The sequence below is a fragment of the Schistocerca serialis genome, chromosome 2, assembly GCF_023864345.2.
Source record: "Schistocerca serialis cubense isolate TAMUIC-IGC-003099 chromosome 2, iqSchSeri2.2, whole genome shotgun sequence".
Lineage (NCBI taxonomy): Eukaryota > Metazoa > Arthropoda > Insecta > Orthoptera > Acrididae > Schistocerca > Schistocerca serialis.
In genome coordinates, this window is record NC_064639.1 from 781,494,777 (window position 1) to 781,520,447 (window position 25,671).

The following is a 25,671-nucleotide window of genomic DNA, read 5'->3' on the forward strand; positions in this document are numbered from 1 at the left end:
CTTCAGTTGTCGTTGTTCCCGTTCTTGCAGGATCTTTTCCAGACGCAGCGATGTCGGAGATGTGCTATGTTACCGGAATCATGAAACTCGCGGTACACTCGTGAAATGGTCGTACGGGAAAATCCCCACTTCATCGCTACCTCAGAGATGCTGCGTCCCATCGCTCGTGCGCCGAGTATAATACCACGTTCAGATTCACTTAAATCTTAATAACGTGTCATTGTAGCAGCAGTAACCTATCTAACAACTGTGCCAGACACTTGTTGTCCTTTGTACGCGTTGCCGACTGCAGCGCCGTATTCTGATTGTTCTCTGTATTTGAATACGCACTCCTATACCTGAATCTTTGGCGCTTCAGTGCTTCAAAAATTGTGTTCCACATGTTGAATAAGATGGTGATGGGGTGGTGTTCTGTTTTAGAATTACATGGGGCCATCGTACACTTCTTGAGGGCAATCTCACTGGTCTACGGTACAGGGACGAGAGTCTGCAACCAATAGTGGGCTCGTATGACCAACATTTTGGTGGTAATTTCGACCTGACGTACGGTAGCTCACGTGCTCATAGTGCTGTTCTAGCGAACACGTTCCTTCAGCATGCTAGCATCACCAGAATGGAGTGGCCTACCCGTACGCCGGACATGAACCCGGCCCAACAAGGGTGGGATTTCTTGAAAAGAGCTGTTTTTTGGACGTCAACAGCTACCGCGCACCCTGTGCGACTTATGCGGATTCTCCATTGAAGAATGGGACAGTTTGGACGTTAACTGACTTGGTGATCTCATCGATGAGATGCCATGACGGATTCAAGCCTGCATTGGAACAAGAGGAAATTTCGCCACGTATTGGCCTTTACTCAGCAATGGAGTGAAAAACTGCTAATGAGAAACAGACGATTTTGTCGCTACACAAATGAATCTTTTTTTTATTTATTTCGTGATTTGGACAGATTGTAAAATGAGTATATACGCAGGCCTCAGAGTCAGTTTTTGTTTTCTGTGCCGTGAATCTCGACATAACGTTGTGATGTAAAGCTTTTGGTGATGTGTGTATGTAGCTGCTGTTGTAGACGCACATGCGGACTCACCTTTTTAAGCAAGAAACGAGACAACAATCAGTGTGACGAGTGGACAGTCTTGGCCCAGCATCAGCAAGGGAGAAATCGATTTCGTTTGTCGGAAAGCTTACATTTAGTAGAGCGTCAAAGCGACTTTTCTTTGGGGTTACGTTGCAATGAGTAACACAATAACTGAGGAATGCCGTGTAAATCTTAAGCACTAACTGAGTGAAATGATACGTGGGAAGCGGCCTACAATACGAGAGGAAAAGAATCGCATTTCACAATGACAATACGTTGCCTACGTTGTTTTTGTTTATGCGTAAACTGAACTACGAACGATTCTGTAAAACCCACGTGTTCACAGCATCTGGCCACCTCCGGCTCCTACATATTAAGAATTTTGTACGTTGAAAACGTTTTCAGTTAAATGTAAAAGTTACGGCCAACGAAGGGTGCTATTTTGCATTCATGCGTCAGAATAGATGGGGGAATGTACTCAATGGATAAACGTTGGACAAAGTTCATTTACATAAATGGGAGTTAAGTTCAAAAATTAAGTGCAGTTTTAAACGAAAGAAAAAGCCAGTCTTTCACTGGCTTAAAATAAAATGTTCACCTATTCCAGTTACTGGAAGATGGAATGATAATCTCAGCTGCATCAGCGCAAAGTTTACCGCTGAAACTGCAATAGAAACGAATGCCGCTTATTTAAATTGGTGACAGGAGCCGATGGAAAAGGTGTCCTCACGTTCAAGACACGGCACGTGGAAGATAATTCAAATGACAGTCGCGTGACGTATTCTCACCCACTATGTTGTAATGTTGCACTTCCGATCTTGCCGTACCTTGTGATATTCTTCGAAATTTTACCCCAATGTATTTGCTAAAGTTGCGTTCGTTTGAAACGCTAATGAGATACTATAGCTATTTGCTTTCAGCTGCAATTGAGGGTAGCATCGTTGATGAAGTTTGTATCGGTGCGTAGGTTGACTGCTGGCTTTTGTTGTGCTAATGTCTCGTTCGTGAGGCAGCACCAGATTTTGACGTGATGCTAGCGCCAAAGCTATCGTTTGTTTTTTGGCCTGCTCTTTTCATATTTAAGTTGTTGACATTTTAATAACTTCACTGAATAAACGTGTCAACAACTGTAATAGGAAAAAGAAAGTTATGTCAATTCCTCGTGACACTTTGTTTTCCCCCACCCTCGCCACGTCGCTTTATGCTATAATGTAACGACTTTCCATTGAGGCTCTAATTTTTCCAGTTCATAATTTAGTTACGAGACCAACGACATGACGTAGTTTTAGAGCTTTCGGTATGGAACACGAAATATGATGTCGTAATATCACGCACGTAAAATAGTCAAAATTAATTGTACGAATGTTTAGTATAGTTTGTTAATTTGGAGGCTCTCGGATGAATCATATGTTTATCGGACTGATTCATCACAAAGATTAATGCTTTGTACAAACCATCGACGGCATTATGACATTGCATTTGGCACACACGGTTTTCACACAATACATCCACCTGAAATAATAATTTTAAACCTTGCAAACTAACAGTGCAATTTACAAGAACTGTTTCAGTGCTACAGCAGGGAAAATTGGGCAAAGCAATGGGGATAATAAGTAACACATATAGAGTGAATTGTATCATTTCTTAGAGGTCCTTAATACGAGAAGAAAATAAAGTATATAAAATGTAAAAATTGCTTATAAATGCGATATCGTTTCAAACAGATTCCCAAACTTTGGAAACAGTTTACACAAAAAGTTGTGCTCATTTTATTGTAAGGTAGTTGGTAAACTACGACACAAATTCATAGCTGCCTGTCTCAAATAATTTCAATACCTAGAACACTGAAAATGAAACTTACACAAGTTGAAAGAAGCTTCAAATGGTTCATATGGCTCCGAGGACTATGGGGCTTAACATATGAGGTCATCAGTCCCCTAGAACTTAGAACTACTTAAACCTAACTAGCCTAAGGACATCACACACATCCATGCCCGAGGCAGGATTCGAACCTGCAACCGTAGCAGTCGCGCGGTTCCGGTCTGAAGGCCCTAGAACCGCTCGACCACAACGGCCGGCAAAGAAACTTCATAAAATACTTTAAATTATTTAGACGTCATCAGCGCTGTCTAGCAACAGAGCTTTCTCCGTTATGCTTCTTCGTTTTATTTATCTATGTTCTAAAAAAACATCTCATTATTTTCCCAATGAAGAGCTAAGCTTTCTCTACACTGGAAACGTAATTTTCGGTGGTAAGTTTTCCGCAACTTATACTTCCATTCCCTCCAAAACATTAATTATGCTTCTTACTCTAAGACTGTAGTGTCAAAGCGTTACATGATTTCTTATTTTCAATTATCTGTATGCCGTCTCCACCGTCGACTCTATCATAGCGAATTATACATTGCTTTGTATAAAAGACGAAATCTATTCTGGATCCTTCAGTACACTCTTTTATCGTGTAATGGCGGTCTTTGATCATAAGAGATTCTCACTATCATTGAAGCGAATGTTTTACTGTTCCTAACATTTGAACAGAGTGAGGCTCGAGCATTGAGAGGACATCCGCTGATGACTGATGATGTAGTACACCACTGTAGTACGAAACAGCTCTTCTGAGCCTCAATGACAGAGAATACTGATATTTTGTGTACAGCTTGATCCTAATTTTACACAATTAAAAATGAAGGGCAGAAAACTTGATAAAATCTCAACCGATGACAATAAACACCACCACCAACCAGATCGAACGGGACTCAAAGTGAAAACGCTTTGAAAGGTTACATGCAGGCGACATTCATGTACTAGTGTCAAACCATACCCGATATTTCAGGGAGAAGTAGAGAAATATAGGATCGCAAAGCGCAAATGAACAAGAAGTAATTGTACATTTGACGAACCCAAACAAATCAAAATAATATGAAGATTTTCAACGATCTACCCTGCCTAGAAGCGTTAATAACTTTTAGACATAACAAAAAACTGGAAAATCCTATTATCTTAAAAAACTAGAAACCCGCCTCGATTGCAAAAAAACACAAAGTATAAACCGTTACACCATTAAGTTAAGTAACGGTTTAGACTTTGTACACATGTACTGTTTGTGTTTTTCATTTTTTCCGTTTATCAATGTATAGCTATGGTGTTCTTTTCATCATTGACAAAGGTCTTCTTAGGCACTTGTGGGTTTTATTGTTCTGAAGAAGGTGTAGTTATCTACGCCGAAACCTAGGTTAACACTAGGTGTTTTTTTTTACAATCGAGGCGGGTTTCTAGTTTTTTAATATATTAACCAACGATTGCTGACGCGCTGCGATGTTGAAGGTTCTTAAATCCTATTATCGTTTTGAGGCAGTATTCGTTCCTTTTCAGAATCACAAGTACTCTTTCCAATTTATTGGTAAGTGATGTACTATGGGTCAGTATCATCCCTAACAAATGTGTTCCTGAAATCAACAAATAATGAATACATATTGCTGCGATGAACTATATATCTCTGGTGATCTTTTGTCTTTTCAGCTTCCATTAGTACGTACTGCTATTTCGGTATAAAGCAGTTATTTTCATGCCATGTTAGTATAGTACAGTCAAGGTTCCATATAATCATGGTAAATTATATAGACAAAGACATAGCAGTTAACTATGCACTTCTTTTAAAATTTTCAACATTTCAGTTCCATTCTTTTGTGACTGGATTCAAGCCTCCTTTTACATCAAGTCGATAGTCGTGAGGTGTTTGTGTTACTGAATGCATTATGTTTGCTGTGACGTACGTCAACACAGATGACGGATCACTAGTATCCTTTTACGGCTCTCGCCCTCCTCATCATTCGCGGTATTTCAAAGCACGGCTACTACTCACGACACAAGGCCAAATCTCTCTGGCAGTGGATTATGCCGCATGACCACTGATTCCTGTCGACGTCATGGTTCCAAATTATCAGTTAATTATGCGATTTCAAACAGATACAATATCATCCTCCTCATAATCCACATGAACTTCTGTACCCGTACTATCTTATCTATAACAGACATAACTTTTTTCAGGTCGGTAGGTGGTAAAATTTCCTGAAACATGTGTTCCACAGCTACATTACTTATTTAGCAACAACTAGTTTGTGAAGTGGATGATGATGATGATGAAGTCCCTTACTCCTTGACAGAGCGTAGGAGAACGATGCGGGAGCCCCGCACCACCGTACTAGGGAAGGTCCTAGTGGAGGTGGTTTGCCATTGCCTTGCTCCGACGTGAGGATGAATGATGATGATGAAGACGACAGAACAACACTGAGTCATCTCAAGGCAGGTGAAAATCCCTGACCCCGCAGGGAATCCAATCCGGGACCCCGCGAGAACGCTACCGCGAGACCACGAGCTGCGGACTGTGAAGCGAAAACAAAATGTAAATTGAATGAGAGATGCAATCCTTCACAACAAATTACAGAATTATAGACTGAAAGGAAGGAGAAATATAGATCGACCAAGGAAACGATGGGCATATACCTTGCGAAGTGTGACAAGTAAAAGTGCCAAGGGGATTCATAATGTATTTTGATCGACTTCTTCTGGGGGTCCAGTACTACTGGTGTCTGAAGGTGACATCCTATCCTGGTGAATATTTATACCTAACTGAACTAGTCATTTATCTCGCCGCACGCAGCACACCTTTCACTCTAACAACAGCGACGATCCATCATGGCACAGACTCCACGATACACCGCAATCGATGGGGGTCCACGCACCTTCAAGACGGATCCACTGCGAGCCAGAGTTCATAGCAACTAGGAGGTGGATAAGTCTCACTCAGTGCCATCCCTGATTTTCACAGAAAGACATAAATAAAACAACGGTTAGGGGTGGAGTGTGTGTGGGGGGGGGGGGGGGGCGGCTGGGGTTCACAGAGGATTTTCATATCCCCGACGTCTTCCTGAAGAAACTCCTGAGAGATGAAGTAGTGCATTTTCTTAATTTGCGGTCCTGCAGAATGCTGTAGGCAAACAAATGGATGCACGTGATCAGTCAGTATTTTCAAGTATCGGAAACGCTGTCTGTCGAACGGGAAGCTTCATTTTATACCCACACGAGTATATATCCGCCTCCTGCCATCAGATGTGCACTATTGACGTCTGGTGCAGTTGTTAGATCGGTTACTGCTGCTGCAGTGGCAGGTTATCAACGCTCAACGTAGTGTTATAGTTGGCGCAACGAGCGATGAGACACAACATCTCCGAGGTTGCGATGAAGTGGGGATTTTCCCGTACGACCATTTCACTAGTGTACCGTGAATGTCAGGAATCTGGTAAAATTTCAAATACCCGACATCGCTGCGACCGGAAAAAGATCCTGCAAGGAAGGGACCAACGCCGACCGAAGAAAATCGTTCAACGTGACGGAAGTGCATACCTTCCGCAAGCTGCTGCAGATCTCAATGCTGGCCCATCAACAAGTGTCAGCGTGCGCGAATCATTCAACAAAACATCATCGATATGGGCTTTCGGAGCCGAAGGTAAACTTGTGTACCCTTGATGACAGCACGACACAGACTTTATGCCTCGCCTGGGCTCTTAAACACCATCACTGGACAGCTGATGAGTGGAAACATGTTGCCTGGTTGGACGACTTTCGTTTGAAGTTGTATCGAGCGGATGAACGTGTAAGAGTATGTAGACAACCTCGTAAACCCATGGACACTGCATATCAGCAGGGTACCGTTCACGCAGGTGGAGGCTCCGTCACGGTGCAGGGCACGTGCAGTTGGAGTGATGCGGGACCCCTGATACGTCTACATACGACACCGACAGGCGACATGTACGTAAGCATCCTGTCTGATCACCTGCATCCATTCATGTTCATTGCGCTTTCCGACGTACTTGGGCAGTTCCAGGAGGACACTTCGTCACCTTTTTTTTTTTTTGGTCATCAGTCTACTGACTGGTTTGATGCGGCCCGCCACGAATTCCTTTCCTGTGCTAACCTCTTCATCTCAGAGTAGCACTTGCAACCTACGTCCTCAATTATTTGCTTGACGTATTCCAATCTCTGTGTTCCTCTACAGTTTTTGCTCTCTACAGCTCCCTCTAGTACCATGGAAGTCATTCCCTCGTGTCTTAGCAGATGTCCCATCATCCTGTCCCTTCTCCTTATCAGTGTTTTCCACATATTCCTTTCCTCTCCGATTCTGCGTAGAACCTCCTCATTCCTTACCTTATCAATCCACCTAATTTTCAACATTCGTCTACAGCACCACATCTCAAATACTTCGATTCTCTTCTGTTCCGGTTTTCCCACAGTCCATGTTTCACTACCATACAATGCTGTACTCCAGACGTACTTCCTCAGAAATTTCTTCCTCAAATTAAGGCCGGTATTTGATATTAGTAGACGTCTCTTGGCCAGAAATGCCTTTTTTTGCCATAGCGAGTCTGCTTTTGATGTCCTCCTTGCTCCGTCCGTCATTGGTTATTTTACTGCCTAGGTAACTTCATTGACTTCGTGACCATCAATCCTGATGTTAAGTTTCTCGCTGTTCTCATTTCTACTACTTCTCATTATCTTCGTCTTTCTCCGATTTACTCTCAATCCATACTGTGTACTCATTAGACTGTTCATTCCGTTCAGCAGATCATTTAATTCTTCTTTACTTTCACTCAGGACAGCAATGTCATCAGCGAATCGTATCATTGATATCCTTTCACCTTGTATTTTAATTCCACTCCTGAACCTTTCTTTTATTTCCACCATTGCTTCCTCGATGTACAGATTGAAGAGTAGGGGCGAAAGGCTACAGCCTTGTCTTACACCCTTCTTAATACGAGCACTTCGTTCTTGATCGTCCACTCTTACTATTCCCTCTTGGTTGTTGTACATATTGTATATGACCCGTCTCTCCCTATAGCTTACCCCTACTTTTTTCAGAATCTCGAACAGCTTGCACCATTTTATATTGTCGAACGCTTTTTCCAGGTCGACAAATCCTATGAAAGTGTCTTGATTTTTCCTTAGCCTTGCTTCCATTATTAGCCGTAACGTCAGAATTGCCTCTCTCGTCCCTTTACTTTTCCTAAAGCCAAACTGATCGTCACCTAGCGCATTCTCAATTTTCTTTTCCATTCTTCTGTATATTATTCTTGTAAGCAGCTTCGATGCGTGCGCTGTTAAGCTGATTGTGCGATAATTCTCGCACTTGTCAGCTCTTGCCGTCTTCGAAAATGTGTGGATGATGCTTTTCCGAAAGTCAGATGGTATATCGCCAGACTCATATATTCTACACACCAACATGAATAGTCGTTTTGTTGCCACCTCCCCCAATGATTTTAGAAATTCTGGTTGAATGTTATCTATCCCTTCTGCCTTATTTGACCGTAAGTCCTCCAAAGCTCTTTTAAATTCCGATTCTAATACTGGATCCCCTATCTCTTCTAAATTGACTCCTGTTTTTTTTTTCTTCTATCACATCAGACAAATCTTCACCCTCATAGAGGCTTTCAATGTATTCTTTCCACCTATCTGCTCTCTCCTCTGCATTTAACAGTGGAATTCCCGTTGCACTCTTAATGTTACCACCGTTGCTTTTAATGTCACCAAAGGTTGTTTTGACTTTCCTGTATGCTGAGTCTGTCCTTCCGACAATGTCCTCACATTTTTCCTGCAGCCATTTCGTCTTAGCTTCCCTGCGCTTCCTATTTGTTTCATTCCTCAGCGACTTGTATTTCTGTATTCCTGATTTTCCCGGAACAAGTTTGTACTTCCTCCATTCATCAATCAACTGAAGTATTTCTTCTGTTACCCATGGTTCCTTCGCAGCTACCTTCTTTGTACCTATGTTTTCCTTCCCAACTTCTGTGATGGCCCTTTTTAGAGATGTCCATTCCTCTTCAACTGTACTGCCTACTGCGCTATTCCTTATTGCTGTATCTATAGCGTTAGAGAACTTCAAACGTATCTCGTCATTCCTTAGTACTTCCGTATCCCACTTCTTTGCGTATTGATTCTTCGTGACTAATGTCTTGAACTTCAGCCTACTCTTCATCACTACTATATTGTGATCTGAGTCTATATCTGCTCCTGGGTACGCCTTACAATCAAGTATCTGATTTCGGAATCTCTGTCTGACCATGATGTAATCTAATTGAAATCTTCCCGTATCTCCCGGCCTTTTCCAAGTATACCTCCTCCTCTTGTGATTCTTGAACAGGGTATTCGCTATTACTAGCTGAAACTTGTTACAGAACTCAATTAGTCTTTCTCCTCTTTCATTCCTTGTCCCAAGCCCATATTCTCCTGTAACCTTTTCTTCTACTCCTTCCCCTACAACTGCATTCCAGTCGCCCATGACTATGAGATTTTCGTCCCCCTTTACATACTGCATTACCCTTTCAATATACTCATACACTTTCTCTATCTGTTTATCTTCAACTTGCGACGTCGGCATGTATACCTGAACTATCGTTGTCGGTGTTGGTCTGCTGTCGATTCTGATTAGAACAACCCGGTCACTGAACTGTTCGCAGTAACACACCCTCTGCCCTACCTTCCTATTCATAACGAATCCTACACCTGTTATACTATTTTCTGCTGCTGTTGATATTACCCGATGCTCATCTGACCAGAAATCCTTGTCTTCCTTCCACTTCACTTCACTGACCCCTACCATATCTAGATTGAGCCTTTGCATTTCCCTTTTCAGATTTTCTAGTTTCACTACCACGTTCAACCTTCTGACATTCCACGCCCCGGCTCGTAGAACGTTATCCTTTCGTTGATTATTCAATCTTTTTCTCATGGTAACCTCCCCCTTGGCAGTCCCCTCCCGGAGATCCGAATGGGGGACTATTCCGGAATCTTTTGCCAATGGAGAGATCATCATGGCACTTCTTCAAATACAGGCCACATGTCCTGTGGATACACGTTACGTGTCTTTAATGCAGTGGTTTCCATTCCCTTCTGCATCCTCATGTCGTTGATCATTGCTGATTCTTCCGCATTTAGGGGCAATTTCCCACCCCTAGGACAAGAGAGCGCCCTGAACCTCTATCCGCTCCTCCGCCATCTTTGACAAGGCCGTTGGCAGAATGAGGCTGATTTCTTATGCCAGAAGTCTTCGGCCGCCAATGCTGATTATTTATCAAAATTTAGGCAGTGGCGGGGATCGAACCCCGAGACCGTAGACGTTTTGATTATGAATCAAAGACGCTACCCCTTTTTTTTTATTGTATTTTACTAAAACATACATTTCAATTATTCAACAGTACAATTAATGATTAAACCATTTGCAACATTAAAAAAAGAACCAGTTTTAAACTATTTATATGCTAAATATGTCTAATACAGTAATAATGGTAAAACAAACTTTAAAAGTGGTTACAGTATAAACTTTGCTCAAGATAACTGAGATTATTCTAGGTGCAAATTATTGTCACCCAATCAGTGGGTTTGTCTACAAAGTTGAATTCACTGTTTAATTTGTAAACTGTCCATTGAATAAAAAATAATAGCATATTTAATACCAGTTTTTTTTTACTATGAACCAGTTTAAATACAATCCAATTAAACACATAAAAAAAAAGTTCCGGAAGCAAGGTTAAAGTAAATAATAATAAGGAACCAAGTGACTTTTATTTTTCTTCTGTTCGTTCTCGTTCAAGGTGTTGTAGTGGTTTCACATATTTAACCAACACCCATTCTTTCAAAAATGATCTTCAGCATGTTGCCATAGTGCTTCTTGTGGTTGCGATACGTGCTGATTTTTGCATATTCACACTTCATGTAAACGCGGAATTCTATCTCGTTGTCCGACCCAAGTGTGTGGATGACATAACTAACATATTTTCCCAGTAACCAGCTAATGGCGTTGGTTTTTAATTTCGGAAAGTATGTCATGTCCGGTCTCAGGAGGAGCGACGGCGTTATATATTGCGTAGAGGATCTGGTAAGAAAGGCGATTTGTTGCCTGATCCAATTCCAGTTATGCACATTGCCACCACAGGTGAATCTGTGGCTGAGTGTATCCACCAGATTGCATTTTCCACAAAGGTGTGTCTGGTTTAAACCGATCCCATATAGTCTCTCGTTGGTGCTGATGACATTATTAACTGTTTTGTACCATGCGGAAATAGCGTCTGTAGATAGCTCGGCATAGTTGATGTTCCGCCATACAGCTTTCCAGTCACAATTTGGGAATTTCGTTTCAATTTTGTTTCTACCCTCATTTAACTTCCTTTCAAGTATGATGTCGCGCGCTGTGATACGTGTGTTGCTTCTGATTTCGTCGCTAAGATAACTTGCTTCGAGGAAAAAGTTCCTCACATACTGCAGACGGGCATTAATCCTTCGCACATCAATCGGTGCTTGCAGGCTATGGGGTGTCACAGCCTCAAAGAGCTTTGCGGTTATACATTGTGGAAGTTCTCTGAGTATATGGAAAGTCCGTTTGAGGAACAGAGCAGACGCTTTATTGCCAATACGCACCAAACCGAGGCCCCCGTTTCGGACATCCAGTATAACCGTAGTCGCACCAACCCTGAATATGTCTCCTCTCCATAAATAATTGGTAACAGTGGACATGATCCCTTTCGCTACTAGTTTAGGGATTGGAAATACCTGCGCAGTGAAATACGCTTTAGACAAAACGCAGGAGTTGATGAATCTGACTTTTTGCACCAGGTCCATAGTTCGATGGATGTTCTCCATTACAGCACCATGAACTTTCCTCCTAGTTTCCGTCCAGTTAAAAGCAGCCATCCGCATCGGACATGCCATTAAGGTGATTCCCAAAGTTTTATGTTTGTTGTCTTGTTTTGCCCATGCCAGTCGAAGGTGATCTAGGCCCCGTAGATTCAATATTTGACTTTTGTTTTCATTTACTGTCGCTCCCGACGCTAGACAATATCTTTGGATTTCTCTTTCCAGTGTAACTGTCTCCTCCTTATTCCTTATTACAACGCCCACGTCATCAGCATAAGCTTGTATGACAGTTTTCTCACCACTCAATGTTATGCCTGTTAATCTTTCGTGGACAGTGCGGAGGAAGGGCTCTAAAGATACTGAAAATAAAAACATTGATAATGGACTGCCCTGTGGAACCCCTCGCCTTATCTGTATGGGTTTAGATGTTTGGCCATTGATTGCTATTTTCGCATTTACACCTGTTGCAATATTCCTTAGCATGTTCACAATCTGGGGGTGGAAAGCCATTCTTGACAGCGTCGCAAAGAGGTATCTATGACTAACGCGGTCAAAAGCTTTGTTGAAATCTATGAAGATTAAAGCACATTTTATACTTGTCACTGAGGTAATTGCAATGACGTCTCTGTATGCAGATAGACTTTCGAATATCGTTCTGGTCGGAGAGCAAGATTGGTGATGACTCAATATTTTGTTGGAAAAGGTAGAGAGTCTTTTGTTGATAATACGCGAAATTATTTTGTAATCAGAATTTAGTAGCGAAAGAGGCCGAAAATTGTTTAAGTTGGTTTTGCCTTTACTCTTAGGAATCAGTACTATTTTACTTTCCTTAAACTCTGCAGGGACCGGTTTTCCGTTCAGGACCTCATTTGCCATGGAAGTGATCTTGTCCCCAATTATAGACCAGTAGCGGGCATAAAACTCCACAGGGAGGCCATCAAGTCCCGGAGATTTGTTGAGAGGTGAGTTACGCACTGCCTCATGCGCTTCATCTTTAGTAATAGGTGACAGGATGTCAGCGTTGTCTGTTCCCGACAATTGTGGACCTAAAATAGTGAGAAAGTCCTCGAGAGCTGCATCTTCCACTGTGGTAGGGGCATATAAGGTTTCATAGTACCTGTGGACTTCGTCCAGTATTTGTTTCTGGCATGTGAGCCTCGTACCAGTATGCGTCTGGACTTCATCAATTAAAGTTTGACGTCTATTTTTAGCATACCGCACCAAGTGATACAGAGAAGCCGTTTCATCTGCTACGACTGATGTGGCTTTCGATTTAATTTTGAGTCCCTCCATCTGTTGCCGTTTAATGCTTAATAACTTGGCTTTTATTTTTTTGATATCATTTAGACGAATTACGTCATCATGGGCCTGTTGATATAAGTCTCTTAAAACTTTATAATAAAACTTCATTGTATTCCTCAACTCCCTGTGCCTGGCTGCACTATACTGCATGACAACTTTCCGCAGCCTTGGTTTAGCCCTCCTTGTCCACCAGTCTATGACTGTTGGGTGCTTTTCTACTGTGCGGAGGCACATAGTCCACGCAAACCTTATTTCCTGTTCCAGTTCTTCGTCAGTTAAAACAGAGATATTTAAGTTCCATTGGCCTCTGAATCGACGGGTTGGTTGTACACTTAGATTAAAGCAAGTTAAAAGTGTACTGTGATCGCTAAAATACACTGGAATAGTCTCAACGTTTAATAAATAATTTTGCAAATGTGGTGACACGTAAATTCTATCTAGTCTGCTGCGGGAGTGGCTGGTTATATACGTGAACCCGACTGACGTCGGGTGCTGAAGTTCCCACACATCCTTAAGGTGTAGATCACTTACTAATTTTTTTAACTGTGGCGAGTAGTTGAAGTTGGGTTGTTGATCTTTCTGGTTTAAAACACAGTTAAAATCTCCACCTAGTATAAGAGAACACGGATTTTTCCTCAATAAATAAATTAGTTCATCTTGAAAAAACTTCGCACGGTCCAATTTGTGGGAAGTTCCTGATGGGGCGTAAAGGTTAATCACTGTCACATCGAAAAGTTTTATGCCTATGGCTCTTCCTGATTCTAGTCGTTCGATTTCAGTCACCGGAATGCCTTCCCTTATAAGAATGGCTGTACCGATATTGGCTTCCGTAGAAACATTAACAATTTCAAAAAAGCCTGGGATCCGAAATTCCGTTATCGCAACTTCTTGTAGCAACGCGATATCTGTTCCGGACTGGTACAAGAATTCCTTTAGTGCTGCCAATTTCAAGGGTGACTGTATTTTATTAATGTTAATAGTAGTAATGCTATAAGCTTGCAGCACAGACATACCGGAAGAAGCTATTTGGGATGAGGTTCGGTATGATTATAGCAGCAAACGTGCTTCCCTACAAGGCACGATCTTTGCAAGCTGTGTGCCCATTACATGTACTAACTGCCTAGAAAATTTGCACTGCTTTTAAACAAATAGCTTGAGAAGAAAAGTATCCTGAAATCCTGACAATGCATTGCTATAAGTCACTGTGGCCATTCTCTTTCTCCTCGTCAGTGTTGAACCTGATGACTTCATATTTGATATTCTTTTTCTTGATGTCTTTCTTCTCTGGTGTGACTTTCGCTTGATGACGCGTGACAGCAAGGCCCGGTGTCTGTCGCAGCCGCCGGCGGTGGCTAAATGGGGCAACGGCCGTGGCTTGCGAGTCGTCAATGTTTGGTTCAGGCGTGGTGTCTGTTGTGTTGTTTTGCTGGCGAGGCGGTGATGCTTGTGTATTTCCTCCTTCGGCGCGCCGTTGCGCTTCGGAGTCAGCAGGTTCTTTACCTGGTACTGCCTCGTACGGTTCGCACTGTATGGGTTGTGCACTTGATGCGGTTATTTCAGCCGTGACCTCAGGCTCAGGGTCACATTTCCGTGAAAAATCACTACCCGCTGCGTCACTATCTGTTCGTGGCGGTGTAAGTCCTTGTGCGGAAGTGGGAGCCACATCGACCTTCATTCCATCTCCTTTTTCCACTTCCAACAGATCTTCAGGACTGGGCTTCGGCCTCCTGGCAACGGGTGTTTCACAGGAAGAGTCCTCATCAACATTTCTTTCAGTGTCCTCTAGAGGACGCTTTTTTGTGGGAATCTCGCTGTCACGGGACGGAATTTCAGCAGTTAATGCAGGTTTTAAAGACGGAAAGTCATTAACATTAAGTGCAACATTTTCAGAGGTAGTAACAGGATCCACGACCGCCGCTGGCTCTGTTGTATTACTGGCTGGCAACAAATCGTTGAGTGTCAATTTCCGGCGTTGCGTAAGGTTATTTGTTAGCACAAATACACGGCGAGGGCAGTCCTGACGGAGGTGACCAGACTCGTTACATACATGACATGTAGGGGTTTGTCCTGAGTACATAACATGCGCCTTGTGCCCGTCAACAAAGATGTGGGAGGGAATGTTTGCTTTCACTTCCATCTCCACGGAGCGAATGCCGTTAAAGCACTGCAGCTTGAAATGCGAAGCCCACCTTTCGTTGACTATTTGCCTGACAACCCCATACTTTGAAAGGACATCTTTAATTTTCGAATTGTCTACTTCTATGGGAATATTCAAAACCCTAACATTCCTAATTACAGACTCGGAATTCCGGAGTTTGACAGTACTTTTAGTACCATCACGGTGTATAAATTCCGTTTCATAACCAAAGTTTGCCAGAAAGCGGTCTACACTCGCGGAATCGTTAAACTTTACAAAAATGCAGTATTCATCAGAGTCCAGCTGCATGGTATGAACAGATTCAGAATGAAGGCCAATTACCTCGGTAATCCAGTCGTGTATTTCAAGTGCAGAGGGCTGTACTGGACGGGTGTACTTGTCGAAGGTGAAAATCACGGTGTTTTTTCTCACGGAGTTTGCCATGGTGTTCTGCAGCGAAGAAATCTCGGACAACGCCGAAATCCCAACGGCACTTCGTAGAAAGATGACACGAAAGAAGACCAAATGCTCAATTGATAACGCTTAATTCACGTGCAAAACGTCAATAAACGAGCACAAAACACGATAACACTGGCGTAAACACTGAACGTTCACGGAGCAAACTTGAGGAGCGTGCGACCGCTGCGGCAGCTAATGCCAGACTGTGTAGACCACCATGCCTCTCACGCACAGAATTGCTAAGAGTGGCTGCAGAAACACTCTTCTGAATTTAAACGTTTCCGGTAGCCTCCAAACTCCCCATACATGAACATTATTGAGCATATCTGAGATGCCTTGCAACGTGCTGTTCAGAGAAGATCTTCAAGCTCTCGTACACTTAGGGATTTGTGGACAGCTCTGCAGGATTCATGGTGTCCGTTCCCTCTCGCACTACTTCAGACATTAGTCGAGTCCATGGCACGTTGTGTTGCGGTACTTCTACGTGCTCGCGGGGGCCCTACACTACATTAGGCTGGTGTACTAGTTTCTTTGGCTCTTCAGTGTATTATCTGATCAAACGTATTCGGACGCCTATTAGTGGGCATCAGTATGTTGTGTGTCCACCCTTAGTATTTATGACGGCATCATCTGTTGTGGGCATACTTCGTCTGTGGCGAAATGGCAGCCAATTCTTCATCAAGAGCCGATGTAGGAGAGCTTTCTAACTCATTGGGGGAGTGTTCCATTGGGTTCATGTTCATATCAGGAAGTCATTGCCTCACAGATGTTGCTTTATTACAAGACGCATTGTCATGACGGTACCAGCAGGCATTGTTCCGACTCTTCCTCTATAGTACGCAGTACGCAATGCTCTAACATGCATTCATATGCTTCCACATGTAGCATGTTCTTTAGTGCAATAATGGGACTACACATTAACCATCAAAACAACATCGTAACACTATCTCCTCCGTACTGTACTGTAAGCACTACAGTTTATGAGAGGCAAGTTTCTGTAGGAATACGCCAAATCCAAACCCATCCATCGTATTTCCACAGGGTGTAGCATAATCAGTCGTTCGTAGTCAAAATTTGGCTGACAACAGCTGTCCAGTGGCGTCGCTCTCCATATCAAGACAAGTGTGGTGCATGATGAGGAGCGACTCGACCATTGCACACCATAATCTAACTCCCTACGCGCATTGTGCTTGCAGGACTGGTAAAAGTTTGGAACTCACAGTGATTCCTTCCCCTAATCTGACATGATCTTTCACTACTACCTTCCCCAAGTGCTTACGAATCTTGTCCTTCAGGACATGATTTCTGTCTGGTCTTGGTTTAGCTTTACTAAAGGTCGACTTGGGCAGCTTTAGAAAGGTCGAAATTTCGCTGATGGATCTGTTACTTAGGCGATGTCCAGTGACTAGTCACTGAGCCTTCGTGACAGACGCGTTCTGCTGTTATCGTTTCTCTGCTGACAATACAATACTCAGTGTCTCCTTTCACACTAGCAAGTCAAGCTCTCACGACATTTAGTGGTCAATTTCGCATTACATAGGCTGTTCAGATACTTTTGATCAGAGAACGTATATGATCACGTAATGCGGTTCCCTGGTCAAAATGATCTTTTTCCACGGATTGAGCATTTACTGTCTTTGTCTACACGCCCACGCTGATCTCCGCTCCCAGAGGTTTACGTTGAACAAAGGGGCACATGTGAACGTGTAACTTTAGACTCTACTGTGTTAAGGTGCTTATACTTTGTTTTGCTGCTAATATCCTATTGAAATTCCACATGAAATTTCCAGTGATGTTCCATAACGTTGCTCATCCATCCGCCGAAACGAGGGAATTTTAAAAAAGTAAATCACGAATGTCAGCCCACACAGACCAATGCGCACCAGCGTTGGTGCGTTGGCGGAAGAGAATGCATGTTCTGTGTTTCCTCCGGACACAGTTCTGCTGCGTCACAGGAAACAGGTGTATCACAGTGTGGGAGTGAAATGGCGAGGCAACATGGAACATACACCAAAATTTGCAGTACGCAGGACAGTAAGATTCTTGTGGGCAAAACGTCGAAGTTTCACATCTTGAAATTCTGATGGTATATGGGCCAAATGCATCTCCGCATCGAAATGGTGCCAACAATTTGACCAAGGCCGCAAATACGTGGTGATGATGATCACGAAGGAAGGTCATCGGTGTCTCCCACAGGCGACAATGGCCAGGTCATCGAGGAACTGATTCTCGGCAATCGCAGACTTTCCGTCCATTAGGTTGCTCACACAGTGTTTCTCGTATGGCTGTGTGATAAAGGACTGGACTTCTGTCATCGAGGAATTGAGCGATTGGTAGAATGTTTCTAACTTATTTTAAAAGAGACTTTGTGTTGAATAATTGTGTCCCCAGTCTGTGTCAGTCTGAAATGTAGTGCAATATTCAGTACCAGTTACATTTTCTGTGGCAATAGCTGTACAATTTTATTCATTCTGTGTCGGTTTCGGTACTGGCTACCATCTTCACACGAGATACTGTAGGGTATAAGACAAGAATTACTGCAGTGTCAGAAAGTATGGGAAAAAATTTGAAGCCTCTTAATACTGATCATCAGTTAGTCAAAACAACGTCTCTGCCAAATACGATATCATCAAATAATATTTGCTTACTGTTGATTCCTCCAGCTACTGAGCGAAAAACACCCACGTTGGGGTTTATTTGGTTTTGTATGCAACTCTGGAGAACATTTTTTAGTAATGTACCCTCTTGACCATCGCCGACAGACCCCATCTTAATTAAATCTGTATTTACTTCACGTGTAGTCAAAGAATAATACAGGAGGTATAACTGCAACGCACAACCATAGCCTGATGCTCTTCGATGAACATGTAAAGTCTACTTCTTTCAGTATTGTAATTTTATCTTAGAACTGATATGTCGTTCGTACTGTATATCGATGGAGTAGTGTTTTCTTGTATATATCTTGTTCCGACTGAGTCTGTATTAGTTATCCGATGTTAAGATTAAGCTGATTGCGTAAACCTACTAAAATGAAAATTCATTGAAACAGTTATCACATTTTATACTTGATGTTGTATTTGGGAGAGATCTATTTTTCACAGACTAATTTACATTATATAAGTGTTATTATATTTCCAATACGTTGTACCTACTTGTACGTTATAATATTGTAGGAAATCACATACCTGTGTTATTCTTGTCTTGTATCTTGCAGTCTCTCTTGTGAAGATAGTAGCCTGTACCGAAACAGGTATATTATGAATGAAACTGAATAGCTGTTGGCTCATAAAACGAAATTTTCCAATTATCTATCGGCTGTAGATAATAACTTGGCCTTTCATAAGATTGTGTAACGTGCATTTAGAAGTCAACTCGTATAATCCATGGTATTGAATGACTACATCCGTCAGTAATAAGTAGTTGTTTATGGCAGAGTCACTGACGATGGGAGTTTTCCTCGAATAGAGGTACTCGCAATAGACCTTTTCAATAGTGGCACGAGGAAACCCCAGCGCCTGCAGGACCTTGAAGGTTGAGAGATCAGACGCCAGGCACTAACGATCTGGCAGCCATCAAGCGAGCTCATGTCCGCAATCCGCAATCTGACGCCGGCGACAATGTTTTTCTGTTGTTGGCCACCAATGCAGCAAAGAAATAGTGATAGTTGTTTGCACAAGTAGTTCTGCAGATTTCTGGTGGAGCCAGTGCCTATTGAACACACATGATAACCTGCTCTGGGATCACTGGCTACCATGGCACAGCTTTCTAGCCCATGTCTTTGGCCTCGAGGTTCAGTCACTACACAGAAAAGAGAATGGTATGAGCTCAAAGGATGAACCAAACAAACGTTACTGCAGTAATGTGACGTGAGATGCTGACATGTACTAGGTGTACATGTTTAATGATAAACATGCTCTATGTGCCCTAGCCTCTACAACGGCGGCGCTGTTTTATTGTATCAGGTGCGGAAGACTCAGGAGGAGTGTCAGTTGATCCAGTCACTAGCCAGAAATGCCAAATAGTTTCAATCGTAAGTAATCTATGTTTGCAGCAGTTTAAAACCGTAAGCAGTATCTTATGAGGACATGTATTTTAATCGTGACCTCAAATTTGCATTAATAGTGCCCATGCAGTCTATCTGCAGATGTCAGTAGAGAGAAATCAAATTTAAAAAACCCTGTACTTGCATGACGAACCAAAGCTACTAACTGCAGAATCATGCAAACAAGGGAAGTCTTTAATGTCTTGATACATACCAGAAAATAATGACTGAAGCTTCTGAAATGATATTCATATTCGTAAAATAGCAAAGTAATGATCGAGAGTCTTTGTTATTATACTATTCAGCTAGATTTTTACAATTCTCTCGTCGTCTTACTTACACATGGTATTTAAGTGTCATGGATATTGCTAAATATTCGACAGCATCAGAAAAAACAGCAAAACCGTCACTTCCGTTGATGACTAAGTATTAAATGTTGCTATGAAACTTCCTGGCAGATTAAAACTCTACCGAACACAGATTAGAACTCGGAACCTTTGCCTTTCGCAGTCAAATGCTATAGCGACTGATCTACCCAAGCATAAAACACAAGCCGGCATCACAGCTTTAATTCCGCCGTTACCTCTTCTTCTGCGGTACCATTTTCACAGAAGTTCTCCTGCGAATCTTGCAAGTCTAGCGCTCTTGGAAGGAAGGACATTGTGGAGACATGGCTTAGCCAAAACCTGGGGGATGTTTCCAGAATGAAATATCCACTCTGCGGCGGAATGAGTGCTGATGTGAAACTTCCTGATAGATCAAAACTGTGTGGCAGAAGAAGACTCGAACTCAGGACGTTTGCCTTTCGTGGGCAAGTGCGCTAGGGACTGCGCTACCCAGGCACGACTCACAGCCGTCCTTAAAACTTTACTTCTGGCAGTACCTCGTCTTCTACGTTCCTATCTTCACAGAAGTTCTCCTACGAACCTTCGAGCAAGATGGCGCTGTGGCTAGCAAACTGGATTCTCAAACAGGATGACGATGGTTTATACCCACGACTGGCCATCCAGAAATAGGTTTTTCCGTGATTTCTCTGAACTGTTGCAGGCAAATGATGTGATGGTTCCTTTGAAGCGGTGCGACCGATTTTGTACCTCATTCTTCATACAATGCGGGCTTTTGCTTCATCTCTAATGATCTCGATTCGGCGTGTCGTTAAACCCAATCTACCTTCCTTCCTGCTTTCCTTCTTTCCTTCCTGCGAACTGTACAACACTAGCTCACCTGGAAGAAAGGATATTGCGGAGACATGTCTTAGCCACAACCTGGGGGATGCTTGCAGATAGACATTTTCCCCTTCAGCGGAGTGTGTGCTGTTATGAAGCTTTCTCGCAGATTAAAACAGTGTCCCGGACTGTGACTCTAATTTGGGACCCTTGCCTCAAATGTAGCTGTCTGTCTATAACGTTTCTCTTTGGTTTCTGTGTTAGAGACCCTATAATAAAAAACTATATGGTTTTAATATTGTGCTTATAGTCACTATTTTGTAAAAACGTATTGATAAATCTCATAATCTGTTAATTATTCTGATTAGTAACCTAATCGACTGTATATAAATAAAGTAACTAAAATGTTGGATTTCTGGTATCATTGCCACATAAATGTAACCTTCTTGCAGACGTCACTACAATCAGTTTTTATAGTAAGTACAAGTTCCATATCAGCAAATAATATCTGTTTTACTTTATTTGGTATATCACAAATATCTTGTGCATCCGAAGTCACAGATGCTAATGTTCATAATAAGTAAGTTGTTGCTTTTAAATCAGATCACATATGCTCCTTCTATGCCGAGATCACGACAGACAAGCTTTAAACATCGCAGTTGCAAAGCCATTGCAATACTGGAACTCACTTACAGCAAGTTTCAGTTTCAATTACACAAAGACTGCTGTACCACTGGATATTTACCGAAATTAGGACTATCTTAATTCCATTTTCTCTAGTAGTAGAAATACTATGCTGATTCTGGCCCACCCACAATCGGCATAGTCTTACTACCTAGGCATTCTCTCGAACTTTGATATTTAAATGACAATGAGGTTCATCACACCATCGTCATGTAACCGTAATGATCATACATGATGTCATCTATGACCTTCAACTTACGATGCTGTCAATCAGTCAATGTATCTCTCAGTCAGTAAACGAAAATTAAGAGCCCTCTCTCCACTGTTAAAAACATCCGATGTTCCATCTTTGTAACATGAATTGCTCACTATCACCAACAGACGTTGCACTACTAAAAAGTTAATCTTTAATCTTTGTAGAATATTTGGTTTAATGGGCAACAGAGCTTCAAATTAATTAGTTTCCTCATCTATCATGCTTGTCAATTTTTGACAATATTCTAACATGTCCGCAAAATATAGAAGCTACGCAAAAAGTGCAATATTTATATATATTATCCCAATTTTTACATCAGGATAGTTTTCATAAATATCCATCTATAACCCGTAATGGTGAATTCTAAATTATGTCAAGGAAAGCGAGATAGTGAAGATAATGTATCACTAGGAAAATGTAATAGGTATCAGGTGTTACAAATGATTGGGATGTAGCTGAGGTTAAGTACAGAAAGTTGGAAGGCTCAAATTAATTACTGTACGTCATCCATGATATTTTCAGGTGCCACAATACTCTAAAATGCGTTAGCTAAGGAAGAAAAAGTGATGTTTACACTGCAACAGTCTCTAGATATGTAAGTTGTGCTCAGTCTTGTCATGTGTACTGTCATCATCTAACTTTTCCTCTTCAGCAGTTTAGAATGGAACCAAAGACAATGCACCAATAGGAAAAATATTACACAAATTGTTGCATTTGAAACTATGGTTCGGTATAAAACTGTAACTAAATACACCAACATCTAGTGAAAGTACAACCACACACACTATGCGATTTTTAGAAAAGGAAGGAAGAAATAAGGAGTTCAATTTCAGGAAAGAATAAGGTGTTCTGTTATGATATGTCACTTATACTGCAGAATAACACGCATTGTTAAACAAACGTTTAAATATAAACAATGACATTCCCATAAGAATAGTGACATATTTTCACAGTCTACAAAGTAAAAGAAATGTATATTAACAATCCATTTTATGTTAAAAATAGTTCACTGAGAATGAATTTATTGTGCCAGATATGATTTTCCTGTAGTTAAAAGAGGCTTCTGCCACATGTTACACGCAAGAAGTGGAACTGCACATGGGATGCAAACAGCGATGTCTATGCATAGAAAGAATAGCACATTCATATCTTCTGGGAAACAAATTTTTCACAGTGAGCATGATGAAAAACCGTCAACATTTTATGATAGAAGTTAAATATTTCTGTCACTATGGTTAGCGTCACTAATTTCGGTGCAGAGTACTACATGATTAACTTCCAGTACTTCCACGGATTTTTCTGATGTGGTTTGGTGTGGAACTTAGTTCCACAAGGTAGGGAGCTATTGAACTTCTTTGCACGATAGATTGTACTGTTTACAGCTCTGAAGATGCAGCAGATATTTTTGATTAATTGAAAGAGTTTGGGGGACTTATGTGATTAACGTCTGGGCAAGTTAATACAATTTCGGGGGTAATTCGACACACTTTTGAACAAGTTGATATTCATTTGAGACAACGTCACACTATGTGAGGGGTTATTTGATACACTTGGGTTAATTTAATAAGGTCTGAGGCAAGTTTGAGTAGCACTGTTACAATGTGAGGGGTAATCGGGTAGAGTTTTGGGGTAATTTGATGTACATGGTGATCATAATTAAAGTTCCAGTTTCAAAAGCTGTAAAAAATGGCAAGTGCCCACTATGTCTACAGCTTTGAATGGAATATTATCGAAGAAGGGGGAACCGTTATGGAAAATTTTACCACTAGGTGGCATTGTAAGCAGCAGAATATGCAACGTAATAGACGTAGGATATGCAGCTGTTCCTCAGTCGGTCTGAGATGCTCAGCGTGAGTGTCTCAATGTAGTATCCCACATTACTGCTGAAGTGCTATTACAAGAACAGTGACTGTGTGCCAGCAGCTATGTGTAAGTTCTAGACAATCAAGGGAACGAAAAAAGGTGTCGGTCTGATGTCTGCCAAGGATCTGGAGAAAACGGTTTCGAAATTACAGAAGTCAGCGTCTCTTGAAGAGCAGTGTTGAGGAGGGAGGAAACAACTCATCTGACACTGGCAGAAGATGTGGCCACAGCATTGCAGGAGTGATTGAGTGGTAATGTGCGAACATGTAGTGAATGGGGAATTTCCCAAACTTCTTACATCCTGTGAACATGATGCATAAAATTCTGTGAAACATTCTGCATTGCTATCCATAGAAAATTATCCATGTTCAGGAGCTGCTTCATGCTGACCTGGCAGTAAGAGAAACATTTGTTCTAGAATTTCTTGCCGGCGTGGAAGCGGCCAATGCATGGTCATGGAGAGAATAAGCCCATTTCCATCTCCAAGGGCATGCCAATAAACAGAATTGCAGAATATGGCCAACGGAAAATCCGCTTATGCGTAAACTTGTACTTCTTCATTCTACAAAGATAACTTTTGGTGTGAGTGGACGGCATCGTTTATTCTAGACCTATATTTTTTTTTTCAAGGAGATAGGTCCTGTGGATCATGAAACGTGAACCGACTCTGGTAAGTGCTATAGAGTTTTTGTGCTTCAACGACACTTCAAACCTTTAACAGTAGGGATGTGTGGGTGGTATCATTATCGTGCAGGATGGCACTACACTGCACATTGCACAGCCAGTGAAGCAGCTTCCTCAGAACCATTTTGAAAATGCTGGAATTATCAGCTGTCACTTCCCTATAGCATGGCTGTCAGGATCATCTGGCCTCAATCTGTATGGCTTCAGGATGCGGTGTTATCTGAATGATGCTCTGATTATAAACCTAGCTGAACTGAAAGCACGTGTTGTGCTATGCATTTTGAAGGTGACCCTCAATACATTCTTATCTGTTGTAAAATACACTGTTTTTTCTTTTTAATTTACAGCAGAAAACGGCGGACAGCATATTGAACATGTCCTGCGACAGTCTCACTCCAATTAAAAACAGATTTCATTGTTGCCTTTGATGCGGTTTTCGGCCTCAGTACAACTGAAAACCAATATCATTGTTTGCTATTGTTACTTTTTATGCAGTTTTTTAGCCTCAGTCATTAAAAGCTGATGTCACTGTTACATTTTTATGCAGATTTTGGCCTTAGGACAATTAAAAATTGATTTTTACACATCCTACGTGGGATGACATTCCCACGGTAAATGGGCTTATCTAACTAACCATCCTTACAACTGTTGAGTGCCAAATTAGTGCTGTCATACACATTGCACAGTACTGTTGGTTTAATGTGCAACTCACACCATAGCCATGGTATTGCAATTCACCTACCATTTCCAACCAAACCCATTTAAGTTATGACACTTACAGACCCATCCAGTGGCATAATTTTCGTTTGATTTTCTTACTTGCTTAACGTTTCCCCCTTCTTCTATAATATCTTTCAATCACCCTATCCTTTTTAGGCCAGTTGATACAATTTGTGGGGCTGTTTAATACACTTTTTCGAGCAATTTGATAAGTTTTCAGGTTAATTTGCATGTGCATGCAACATCTAAAACTTTTCCAAATGTGTCTCACAATAATCTGTCTGACCTATACACCACAGTTAATTTCCTCTCTCTCTTTGTAACGCTTATTTTAGTGATACAACAACACGTCCAAATCTTGACTTGATAAGCCTCAACCTACTTCTGCTAATTGCATGTTACAGTAACAAATTTCAACTTTCATAGTCAATATCATGCTGATATCTGTGTATGCACATTGAAAAAGTCTCAAAGTATGTTTAAAAAGTCAAGATATTGGCAGATTGCTTTATTTTGTTGCGATTTGTTGTGAAGGCAGCGTGGAAAACTACAAAAGGAGAAAAACGAAGGCACAAAACCAAAAGAAACGCAAGGAAAA